We start from the raw sequence: 13,521 nt of genomic DNA on the forward strand, positions 1-13,521 counted from the left end.
AGGAGTAGAGATCACAAGGGGGGAGGGAATGGAGAGGAAGAATAAACATGACTGTAGCGGCAGCCCGAGAGGTAGGGAAGATGATTGCAGCAGACGGGGTGAAAGAAAGAGGATCATTGTGTCAAGCGGCCAAGGGGTTGGGAAAAGATTATTGCACCAGGAGAGTGGAGGAAAGATGACTGTACAAAAGGAGAGTGGAGGAGACATGATTGCGCATGGAGAAGGTTAAGATGCTTGCACAGGTGTCGAGGGAGAAGAGGCCTGTGCCGAAGGGGATGGTGAGGAGAGATGACGATGGCATTGGGGCTGGGAAAGGAAGTGATGATGATTATACTGAGGTGGGGGGTGAGGAGAGATGATACTTGTGCTACTAGGGTGGAGGACAGATGATTGTGCCAGTAAGAGTGGGTGTGTGTGTGTGTGAGAGAGAGATGGGGGCTGGGAAAAGCGTAAGCCCCCCCCCCCCCCCATGTCACTAAGTGTGCTGGGAGGGAGGGGAAAAGAGGGACAGCATACTGAAAGGAAGAAGGAGGGAGGGAGGGAATGAGAAGAGAAGGCCTAGCCCTGTAGGAAGTGCAAGAAGCAGAAAAAGGTGGGGCTTGTGCCTGGAAGGCAAGCAAGAGAAAGACAAAAAAAAAAGAAAAAGAAAAGTAAAGGAAGAGCCAAAAGAAGAAATAAAAATCCACCAAAATATATTCAACATTGAGCTGGAATGAGTCATTCCCCCCCCCCCCCCCCCCCACTGATTTTCTCCTGTTTTTGTTGTCATAATAAACCCTGATAAATTCACAAGAAGAATAAAGAATAAAAACACAAAACTGAAAGCCCTTACCGATATTGGCAAGCTGCTAGGGAAGGGGAAGAAACGTTTCTTGCTCACGCGGAGAAGACTCACTGCTTTTTTTTTTTTATTTTTTTAAACCAAAAGTAGGGATGTAAAGCCCAGTGCCATGGCTGAATTCCAAACCTAATTGCAGTCTGGCACACGCTAGAACTTCCTTGTAGTAAGTTTAAACAAGTCTCTTTCTTATCGTATGCATCCTTTGCTATTTCTTTACATTTCTAACTAGGCAGCTTTTTGAATTGTTACACTCTGGGAATTTGATGATTTTTTTTTTTTTTTTTGCATTGTTTGGTTTTTCAGCCATACCCCATTTTTTAAATTCTCTTCTTCTGATGTCAGGTTTGAGTTGTGTGTGCTATATTCATTACTTGACGTTTGCCAGGGCTCTCAATGACCCTCCTTTGGAAGCACATTAGTGGGTGTGAAAGAGGAGGAAGTTTGCCCAGATCTTCAAGCCCTCTATAACCACAAGTATGAATTAAATTTTAATAGCGGCATCTGTTCTAACTACATTATTAAAAAAACAAAACAGAGAGGTGTGACTTAACTGCGCATAAGCAGAATAGGGTAATCCACAGGGGCTGGAGCCTGACCTTCTTTTTACTCTACACAGCAACAAATAATGTGCAGGAGCAGAGGTTGGTTTGAATGCGCTGCTCCTACCATTCCCCGCCACCCCCCCATACACACCCAAAGGTGTTCCACTACTCCTGGTACTGTCCAAGTTTTCCTTATACCCTAACTATGGAGGGAAACCATGTATGTAAATAGGAACATAAGCTAATGCATGGTTTCCCTCCATAGCTACGGTATAAGGAAAATTTTGACTTTTAGCAATTTAATTTTCTGCACTGAAGCTAAAAATATAATAAATATAATTTCATACAAAAAGTTTCAGCTTCATTAGCTTTACTGTCAAGTTAAAGAAAAATACCACTTCTCATTCAAGGAGCAACCCTGTGCTAGATCACACACTTAAAGAAAAAAAAAAGGTAAACCTCTCCCTCACCAACAAGCCAACCCATAATCTTTGATCTGCTTTCCTTATGCCTCTGCCTGCTGTCCCAGTAATTAGTAGGATATGCTCTTTAGCAGGTCAGTAGCTGCGATCACTTTCAGGACTATAGCTATACAAGACACTCCATTGTATGCAAACCTCTCATATGAATATTCATTGTGGATATCCTGAAAACCTGGCCTGTTTGTGGCTCTCAAGGACCAACGTTGGCTACCCCTGTTTTACAGCTATAAGGCGGAAAGCGATTGGAGCCGTGCATCTGAGGAAGAGGATTCTGCCCTCAAAAGTTCATTCCTCTAATTGGCTGGTCTATAAAAAGGTGCCACCCGCCTCTTATTTCTGATTGGCTAAGTGTGGCCCAAGGACTGTGTTGACAATCCCTGGGTTATGCGTAGCTTACAGAGGTCTGGATTTTGAAGGGAAACTGGGATACACCCTATGCGTACACTAATTTAAAATTAATGGCCATGACATCAAAACAGAAAAATGTGAAAAATAAAGCTACTCCTTACAGTTCTATTGGGACTAGAAGAACCAAAAGTTACAGATGGCATCTTTTTAGTACAGCATGCCTGCACTATTAAATGTTAGCAGAGGCTAATAATGAACCAAGTGGATTTAGGCTATGATAACCCGGGATGCACACCAAGGTGATCCTAACATACTAAGAGCCTGTTACATGCACAAAACGTAACAGGATGGATATGAAACATGACATTTAGAAAACATAACACAACAGGCTGCCACTATAACCAAGAACAAGATTTTGTTTGTTTAAACACAAGAATTTTCCCTCAGAAAGTGAATGGCTTGGTTTGATATTTACTTAAAGACATTTTCAATTACAGCTGCATTTAAATAAAAAAACAAAACAAAAAAAAACCCCAACCCTTACATGTATTTAAAAAAAAAAAAAAAAAAAAAGAGTTAGGCTTAATCAATCCAAGGGATCAGTACATAGTATGGGGCCGATGCAAATAGTGCATTCAGCCAAGTGCACTGTTTAATCCGCGGTTGGACTTGCGTCCACACCACCTTATGCTATAAGGGGATTAGTGCATCCACAATACACTGCAAAATAGCACTCATCACATGCAAATGTGTGTTGATGAGGCTATTAGTTATTACATAGATACATACATAGAAATGACAGCAGAAGACGACCAAACGGCCCATCTAGTCTGCCCAGCAAACTCCCACACTTATATTCCCATACTTATCTGTTTCACCAACCACCAAGTTCAGGGCCCTTGTTGGTAACTGTTTGATTCAAATTTCCTGCCCTCCCCTGTCATTGATGCAGAGAATAATGTTGGAGTTGCATCAAAGGTGAACATAAGGCTTGATGGTTAAGGGTAGTAACCGCCGCATCAACAAGTTACCCTGATGCTTGTTTACCCAGACTGCACAGATCAATGCCTTGTTCTCTGAATGTAAATCCTTTTTTCCACATTTCCTACCGTTGAAGCAGAGAGCAACATTCAACGCTGGATATGCATTCAAAGTGATGTATCAGGCTTAATTGGTTTAGGGTAGTAACCGCTGCAATAAGCAAGTTACCCCCACGCTTATTTGTTTACCCAGACTGTGTACTTCAGTCCTTGTTGGTTGTTGTCTGAATGCAAATCCTCTTTTCCAGATTTCTCCTTGCTGTGGAAGAAAAGGGCACGACTGCCTATTTATATTCTGCTTTCAGCACTCCAAAGTGGACTACATTCAGGTACTGCAGTTATTGCTCTGTCCCCAGAGGGCTCACAATCTAAGGCCTGGATTTATAAAAAATGCACTAAATATCACATGCGATAGGAAAAGGGGTGTGTTTTATGGTAATAGGCAGTTTATCGCAATAATACCTATGTGAAGCACTATCTTAGTGCAAATTGTGATGACTTTCACACTTTGCGATAAGTGCCAATACATACATCCACTGGGGGGACCATGTTTAAGCTCCTGGAGAGCCAGCCTGGGGAGGTGACAGAGACAGAGAGACACTAGCCATAATGCCCTCACACCATATTGTAGTGTGAGGGCATTATCTCAACCAAAGATGAGATTTGTGCAATGTTCTCTCAACCTAGCTTGATGGAACATTGCACAAATCTCAACTTTGGTTGAGTTTCCTCACTCCGAGGGTCATCAAATCTTCACAAGAGAGCACTTTTCTGTTCGTATGTCTCACTTTGAATGTCAAAGTGGCCCCTAACTCTTGAAAACACCTTAACACATGCGAAAACACCATATAGCACGCAGCGTCACAAGGAGTGGCAGTGGGATTTGAACCCTGGTCTTCCTGGTTCAAAGCCTACTGCTCTAACCACTAGGCTGCTACTCTGGTACACCCCCATGCAAAAAAAAAAAAAAAAAGTGCCCTGGACTCGTACAATTTTACACTCAGAAAAGTTGTACAGAAAAGCAGAAAATACTGCTTTTTTTTATATCCTCTAACTTAATAACATGGGGATACTGTCGAGGGAACCAAAAGTTTAAAAACATTTTTAAGAGTGCCAGTGGTGAAGTTAGGGAAATGGACACACAGTTAATAAGCTTCCATTTTCCTAACCCGTGGCTGTGTATGGGTTAGGTAAATGGATGCTCGTAAAACTGAGCATCTACTTTCCTAACCCGTAGACAGCCAACCTCTCCTGGGCACCTGCTGCTAAGGAGGTACTAGGGGCAAGCAATCAACTCTAGCACCTCCTTGGCAGCACGACCCCCAATTTAAATATTACATGGTGCCCCCAGGAGATATGCCTGCGCATGCGATAGGAAAGCAGGCGCTCAACACCGAGCACCCACTTTTGGCGCACTTTTATTGCATCAGCCCCTATGTATTGGAGAAATATGAATTATTGATGTGAGCCAAGTAGGAGGACCTGACCCTCCCCTCCTCCCCCCGGACAATCTGATTTCAAGGTAGCAGAGCCCAAGGGACGGAACAGCAGCACCAGAAGAAAAGGGACATGTGTCTGTACAGCAGGGCTTTAGTTATTTTATATAGTCATTCCCAGTGAAGATCACAACAGTTAACAAAAGTAACATTCATCTTTGGGTGTTTGCTATTCCAAATTGTAATTCACCAATTTATTTAATTTGGTGTTATCAATTCACACATTGGTACTATACAATATAGTATTACATATACTTTGACATGAAACATATTTGGTAAGGTATATACATTGCAGCACACAGTTTTTACTTCTCGACTGAAGAGGGGTACATGGGTTAAACAGGGTTGGGATTCTGTTTAGTAATATACATGGTCCTAAGGAGTAATCAAAAGCTGCTTAGTTCTCGTTACTTGGTATTGTTTTTGTTAGTGTTGCTTCTTCATTCAGTTAGCATTTAAGTTAGATAAAAACATGGCTGTTTAAAAATGCACAATTCACATTTGAATGCCTTTTTTTCCTGAGATCAGTCAAATTGTCTCCAGTGGTGAGTTCCATAATTTAGGTCCTGCTATGGAAAACTTGTGATCACTTATTTGCTTTGGGTGTGCACTTCAGGCTGAAAGTACAGTTATAGTCCTTTGTTTTGTGATCTAAGGGTTCATTGCAGTGCATATGTTTGAAGCCTTATTCCAATCAGTCCTGGGTTCTCATTATGGATCATATTAAAGATGAAGGTTAAAACTTTGAAATTGATTTAGTATTGTATTGGCTATAAGCAAGGGTGCAATGTGATCAAATTTCCTGGTTCCAATTGAGAGTCTTGCTGCTGCATTTTGTAGAAGTTGCAGGGTTTTTTTTTAATAAATAGGTTAGGAGCCCTAATAGTAGGGAGTTACAGTAATCTATATTTGAGAAAGTTAGAGAATGTAGGACTGTACAGAAATCTTCAGTAGTTAGTAATGCTTTCAATCTATGTAGGATGTGAAGTTTTGCATATCCTGCCTTGATTTAGTGTCTACTCATAGGAATCCAGAAAGACGAAAATGTTACTAAGTCCCAGACTTGATCCAAGAGTATGATATTAGACTGAAGATTAACTATGGAGGAGTTTCTCCTTAACCAGATGACTTTTTTTTTTTGTTTAGTGTTAGTTTTAGATTAGAGAGTTCTTGCTGTATTGTCTTCATGTGTTTTGAGTGTATTGATGCTGTATTTTCAAATGAGTCCAATGGAATGTAGAACTGAATGTCAGTGTATAGGAAGAATGTTAATCCTAGATCTGGCAGTAATTTACACAATGGGAGCATAAATATGTTGAATAGGGTTGCAGATAGGTGGTCCCCAGGGATCAGCACGGTATTGATGGGGAAGAGTCTAAGCTTCCCAATTTTACTTGGAATGTCCTGTTAGATAGGAATGAAGAAAACCATGTGTACTCTGCTTTCAATTCCAAATTTTCCTTGGTGGCATAGAAGGGTGTGATCCACAGTGTCGAAACTGAATTGTTTGGATGTAGAATATCACGGTCTAAGTGGTTTTCCAGTTGGTATAATACTGCTTTTAAAGATTTTAAAGAAGATTGGGGAAATTGTCACCCAATATCCAACCTATCATCAGTTCTACCAGATTTTCAGGGATTGGTTTTATCAGTGCTTGTTTTGCCCCATCTAGAATCAGATCTTCTGAGAGCAAAAGATTGATGGTTGGGGTGATTACACTGTTTACAAGTTTCAAAGAATTTGCTGGGATTGGGTCAAGAGGATATGTAGCATTAAAGCAAAACAATTTGTTCAATTTTAGTTACTCTGGCAAATGTGGTCCATTTGGCTTGATCATGATTTTCATCTGGTTCTTCTGTTCGGGTGCAATTGGTACATTGTCTTTTTAGGCTATTGATTTTATCTAGTAATAAGATTGCATATTCATTGCAGGTGTTTGAGAAGTTGTTTGTGATGGAGGATGAGTGATTAAAGTTTGTTTTTTGTTTTTACACACAACTTTGAAGAGTAATTTGGAGTTAAGTCAATCTGGCATAGTAATTTTTTTTTTTTTTTTTTGCTTTAATGTATATTTTGCTAGGAGGGATCTGAATATTCCTAATGAGGCTGTGGATGGACTTTTTGCCATTGTTTCTCATGTTCTCGGTGAAAGTTTAGTTCGTCTTAGCTCATCAGTGTACCATGGCTTCTTCTGTTTTGTAGAGTTTTGCAGGGTTTCTGACTGGGCTGCGGTTAGGATTGTCAGCTATTTCATTATTTTATCCCAGGAGACAAATGGTGAAAAGGCACTTGACTAAAATCAGTAAGTTTGTATTTAAATTGCTTCTGTTAATGTGTCTAAAGCTATCTTTTTTCTGAAGGTGAAACATTATTTGAATTTGTATGCATTTGGATGAAGGTGGTTATTTTTGCTTTAATTAGTTGGTGGTCAGACCAGGGTAATATAGTGTGTGTGAGGCACTGATGAGACAATTGTTATTGGCAAATATTAGATAAAGAATGTGGCCTGCTTTATGAGTGGGATTATTAAATTGGGACCATTCCATTGCTTCTAGAAAGGTTGCACAGGCTTTGGTTTTTGGTGTTCTGTCTACATGCGGTTTAAGTCTCCTATTACTAGTGAGGATTCAGGTGATGGAAATGCTTCTGTAACTATTTTGAAAAGCAGTGAGCAGTCATTTTGGAGTATTCCAGGAGGGCATTAGACCAGCCCTATGTTGAGCTGTGCTGATTTTAGTATTGCTACCTCATAGGGTGGGCTAATCTCTATTTTGTAATGTTTTAGGTAGAGGCTTTTTTTTTTTTTTTAAACAGATTAATAGTCCTCCTCCCTTACATTTTAGGATAGGGAAGTGAAAGACACTGTAGTTGGGATGTATTTGATTTATTAGCACATTGTCATTCAACCAGGTTTCAATAAGGCAGAGGATTGAAGGATTTAATTCCACTAGTAGATCATTTATCAGAGCTTCCCAAACCTGTCCAGATAACTGCCCCAACCTGCCAGGATATCCGTAATATATCTGGCTTGGTAGCGTGTCCGTCAGTGCTCGCGCCTGTCTCCCAGCCTGCCGACAGATGACGCAGGGGGCTCCCTGGCTGCCTTTGGAGGCTCAAACATGTCAGAGGTACAAAGGACAGCAGCCATCATGGGACAGGCAGAATATAGCAGAGGAGACCCTGGTATGCTGTGAACGAAGCATGTCCCGCAGCACACGCTCTGTTTGTGGCGAGGATGAAGGCGCGGCCCGCAAAGGAAGGCCCCCCCATGTGCCATTGATCGGTGCACCCAGGCCTTCCTCTTCGCCGCGGAGCGTGTGCCGCAGGACATGCTCCGTTTACGGATTGCCGGAGTCTCTGCTATTTTCTGCTCAAGGCAAAAATGGAAGGCCCCGTGTGCTGTGAACGGTGCAGGTCCCGCAGCATGCTGGTGAGAGAATGTGTGTTGGGGAGGGTGAGAGAGAGCAGGAGGGGGGGGGGGTGCCAGTGAGAGAGAATGTGTGAGAGAGGGGGGTGACAGAGCATGGTTGGCGAGAGGGGGGTGAGGAGGGTGTGAGAGAGCATGGGAGGCAAGAGGGTGGGTTTCAGAGAGTGGGAGCCTATATGAAGGGAGGGGGATGCCGGTGAGAGTGTGTGTGCGAGAGAGACAGCTTGGTTGGTAAGAGGGGGAATGTGCAGGATGCTTGAGTGTGGGTTTTAGAGAGATCCTATATGAGGGGATGTGTGTGTGCCCGAGTATGTGGAAGGGACACTTACAGTGAATTTCTAGGGAAATTCTGCTCAAAACAAGAGATGTGCCAATAAAAAGGCTCACCGCCTGGGCATAGAACATGTACAGTTGCTAGTCTCCAATGAATATGCAAGGTTAAGTACACAAACATTGGATGTTCAATATATGCAAGTTTAGCTCATATATATTCATTGTGGCTATCCTAAAACTTGCCAGCTGAAGGGGCTCCAGCAACAGTTTGAGCAGTCCTGCAGTAAAGGTTGTTGGTATGACCTCTTGCATTCTGTGTTTAGCCTTCTATCGTTTAGCTTCCAGTAACAAGATAATAGTAGTTCAGAAAAAAAAAAAGTTGTATATGGCCTACTCCACACATCCTTTACACAAGTCTAAGTCTCATCACAACTGTCGATGCTACACCAGGAGTGGGCATTGCTGTTCCTTGAGTGCTGCAAATAACCTGAAAACAAGTTCTATAGAGATTTTGCATGCAAATCTCATGCATATTCATTTATGGATATCCTGAAAACCAAAACTAGTTTGTGGCACTCAAGACCCAGAGTTGCCTATGGCTGTGGTATAGGTAAGTGAAGAGCGGGATGGGGGGGGGGGGGGGGTAAGTAGTAAAATACCCTGTGAAAACCTGTCAGTGGACGAAATAGCAAGTATTGATCAGTGTTCCGTCAAGTGTGTAGGCAGCTGCCAGAATCTTCCTGCCTGGCAGCCATTTTGGACCACACGGGGAGCTGGCAGCTCCCCAGATAACAGGACACGCTGAAGCTCAACTCACAAAGTTGTGGGCGTGACTTAGTGCAGTTGTATTCACTTGCAGGCCTCAAGAGCTATAAACCAACTGGGTTTTCAAGATATTCCTAATGAATATGCATGAGAAGTTTGTGTGCACACTGCCTCCACTGTACAAAAGTCTGATGCATATTCAGTAGGGATATACTGAAAGTCCAGCCAGTTTGTAGCACTCAAGAGCTGACTGATTACCACTGACCTAGTAGAAAGGTAGGATAAACAAAGATGATTAGCTGCAAAGCAGGTAAAAGCTAAACAGCAACTAGAGTATGGGAAGTTGGGCAGACTAGATGAGACTTAATTCTTAACCACAATCATATTTCTATGTTTAATGTGTACAGTTTGCAAGAGTGCTCAAAACTGCTTTTTCTGAGGGCACGGTATTAAAGGCTATTTTCAGTTGACACTGCATGGGTATCTTCTCAGTTCAATTGCTAAAGAGGATAGAGACCTCAGTGGCTTCTACGGTATAGTTTAGATGGGTCTGCAGTTCAAATATGGTTCATGGGCTGATCTATAATCACGGTTTGGCTGCATCATAAAAGCAATATACTGGAACCTTAGGTTGAGGACAACTATTACAGTTGTGGGGATGAGCGTGAGGGAACTCAATCTAAAAGAAAAAAAAAAAAAACACACAAAAATTCCCTTTCAATCCTCACCCAGCAAGGTAATCCCCAAAATCAACCAGCCTTATAAAATCACAATTAAGAAAAAAACCAAAAAGTTTTCTAAAATAGCTTTATTAAAATATTAGACATTTTGAAGGAACACACAATACATTTTTTAGCTACATTTATGCCACTTTAGTCTTTTCTTCAAAAGCAAGGACCTTAATTCATGACTTCATACAGCACATAATACCTGGTCACTGTTCTAGACAAATTTATTCTCAGCTCAACAGGTTATTTACCCACTATGCCTTTCTGAAGGACAGCCATCATTGAATGTTTAAACTGGCAAAAAAAAAACCAAACCCCAAAAATAAAAAAACCTTTAAGACAATGTGCATGATACACATGGAATAATGCTCCTGCACACTGTGCAGCCTGCTGAAAGGCAGCCACAGGAATCTCACAGCCTGTGTACAAAAACAGGCAGCTCCAGATACTAAGCACCCCAAGAAAAAGGGGTGCTATTCAGTGACTAATAAAGCCATCTGGTCAGTGTGTGTCATCCTGACATGTACCTGAGGGCTTCAATAAGAAAACTGAAGTTCTACCTAAAGATTTGAGATATAAAACAGCAAACATGCTGATGGGACTCATTGTCACATAATTTGTAAAGTAGATTGGAAAAGCAAGTCTGGAAAGAGGAGCAGAGCCTTTTTTTAAATTCCAGCAAAAAAAGCACATATGGAGAAAAATCCCTCTACAATCCAGAAGACATCCAAGAGTAGAACTGGTCCATTTTTCAACATTACTTCAGGGTTGAAATGTGATGCCTACTGAGCCTGTTCTAACCACACTATTAATTTATAATTCAGATGAGACTTAAAAATAGGTAACTAATATTCAAGAAGGTGCCAAATGCAAAAGAACAGGTGTAGACCAAGACTGAAATTTACTATGCATCCACATCTTCAAGTCAGGAATTAAACAAATGCTTATTCCAATTTATATTCAACTATGCAGCAGAGCTGGATTTAACATTAGAGCACCCATAGGCAGTGGGGGTCACCTTAATCAGCTGAGGCAAGGTGGGGTGTGTCTCTCTAGATTAGTTAGATTACTCCCCTCCCACCCAGATCTATCCTCCCCCCACCTCTGCTTCGGATACTATACAGCAACTTGATCAAGAAAACTTCTGCACAGGCCCCTCACAGGAAGCCCGTGCAGGAGGAAAAGGGCAGGGTATCACACATCTTAGCATGCAAAGACTCACACAAGCCCCACACAGAAGTGGAGAGTTTCTGCTGCTGTAGGGTCAGTGCTGCTAGCAGGCCTGGCTAAGGGCATGGTAGCATGAGCTATGCTTCAGTATCTGGACAAATTTGCCACCAGACAATTGCCTATGTTAGATCTGGCCTACTCTCCAAAGCTTTAGCCTTTGATTTGGATCACCACAAACTGGGATAGGCTGAAGGAGGCTAACAAATATATACACAATGCAGAGTAACAAACAGTGCAAGTGAGAGATTGCAAAAAGCAGCAGAAATTAAAAATATATCACCAACTGGACAATTATAATAGTGCTTTCCTCTATACCATAGAAGTCTTGTATTTTAGTTTGTAATTTTCCCTCTCTATAGCATAGAAGGCAGTGAACAGGAAAACATGCCTACCCATTACATATAATCTAGATTTAATATGTACACAGAGTGATAATATGAAGGTCTTCTTGAAATGAGGACTAAACAGGACACTTGTTATGATGTAGCACAAAGGCTTACACTTAAGGCAACAGCAGCTTCCTCTTGCTAGAAGCCACTCTTGCTCCAGCTTCCAGCCATCAGCTCCAAGCCCCTAAACAAAATCTCAGTACTGTGCATAAGAGACCAGACTAACCTGTAAACCCTTTTGATCGACGAACATTGTAAAAGCAGTATACAAACTTTTAAAAATATATAGACTATAAATAAAAAGCTTTAGTCGTTTCCACAGCTTGAATAAAAAAAACCTTACTTCTGATTCCAAATGATGAATGCAGAGAGAGAATTCAATAGGTAACTGAGTCCAGGTAGCATGAAACCCAGCAGACAATGTAGCTGTTGCTCAACACACAGAATTCTACATTGTGTGCTAGGTTGATGCCCAAAGCCTGAATATTTTTCCAAAAACTTGAAGACTCCCAGAAACTGCTGCAGTTTGTGCTCTGTCATTTTGAATGAGTGTCCCCCTTGCAGGATGTGCATGTTTGGGGCGGGGGGAGGGAGAAGCAATTGAGGTCTTTCACTTCTTGAAGAATCTGGGCCTCTCCTTAAACCCCTTCCCCCCTCCCGCCAGCAAAAGCAGTTTCAGAGCCTTAAGCCTACCTGGCCAAGCTATACCCAAAGCCAGGGCCTCCCTGACCCCCTCCCCCGAACTACTAGGCCAGGCTCTTAACCATCCTCTTAGTAGGATTTACTGCTTAAATGATCAACACTGTGTTAAGTTCTATACAACATTCTACATTGGTCTTATTCCTGGGTCTTTAGCTCTGCCATATTTTATAAAAGAGTCCATCTGCTTTAAAAAGGTAAACAAGTGTCTCTAAGCCTCCACCAGTGACCAAAACTAATCAATACAGAGGACAAAGAAGCTAAACAATTGCGTTTTACTCAGTTACACATTTTATGCTCCCACAATCTCAATGGAACTTGCTGGCAGTCTGAACCTGCTATTCAGCTGCAAAGGCTGATTGAAAGGATGGTGTTGGACCCCAACGTTGGACACTTCAAAGCCGTACACATTTAACAGCAGGCAAGAGGTGCCTTCAGAGACCCAGTAGCCAGATGTAGCTGCTGACCAACATACAGGATCTACACTGACTACTGAGCGACTGATGGGCAACTAGAAAACAGATCCATTAGTCCCAGCAGGTCAGATGTGGTCTGTGGAAATAAAAAAAGAAGTGTGAAATAAAGTAAAGTTAGATTTATCTATTCTATCTGGCCCCCTAGCACAATACTTATTCCATTACCACTGTATAATGATACAGAGGGAAAGGAAAAGATTTAAGAGAAACTGGAAACAGATTTACAATTGTACAAATATCAATTCATTTAATGACATCTTAAGTTTTCATAGAATATGAAAATATTGCAGGCTGTTGGTGAAGAGTCTTGACATGCAATGCCCAACCATAAATATTTTAGTGGAAATATGGAAAATGCAGATCCCTCTTCCTTGCCCCTCCTCCAAAAAAACAAGTTGCTAGTTTAACTAAAAGTTAGAGGCAAAACTGCAAACCTTACTCCAATAAGTTCCTGTGATCAAGCAGGAGCCATACCTCAATTTTCCTTTTATTGCCTCTGCTCCTCAGAAAAGCATCTCATATCTTTATGTAACAAATCTCAAATAGGTAAAGAATATTTCAGAAAAAACCTTAAGTGCCACTGGAATGACTTTAGGATTCATAATGAGTTTTCCAAAACCAGCCAAGTGAGGCAGTCTGCTTCGTTAAGAGTTGCAATTTCCAATTAACTTCCTGTTAACAAGCATCTTGTTAGCCGTTACCCCCAAGGCTCCTACAAAGGATTTTCGTTTTCCCTAGCAGCAGACATTTTATTCGATGTGCTAAGGAAACGCATTTCCACCCAC

Source organism: Rhinatrema bivittatum, chromosome 5 (genome assembly GCF_901001135.1).
Source record: "Rhinatrema bivittatum chromosome 5, aRhiBiv1.1, whole genome shotgun sequence".
NCBI lineage: Eukaryota > Metazoa > Chordata > Amphibia > Gymnophiona > Rhinatrematidae > Rhinatrema > Rhinatrema bivittatum.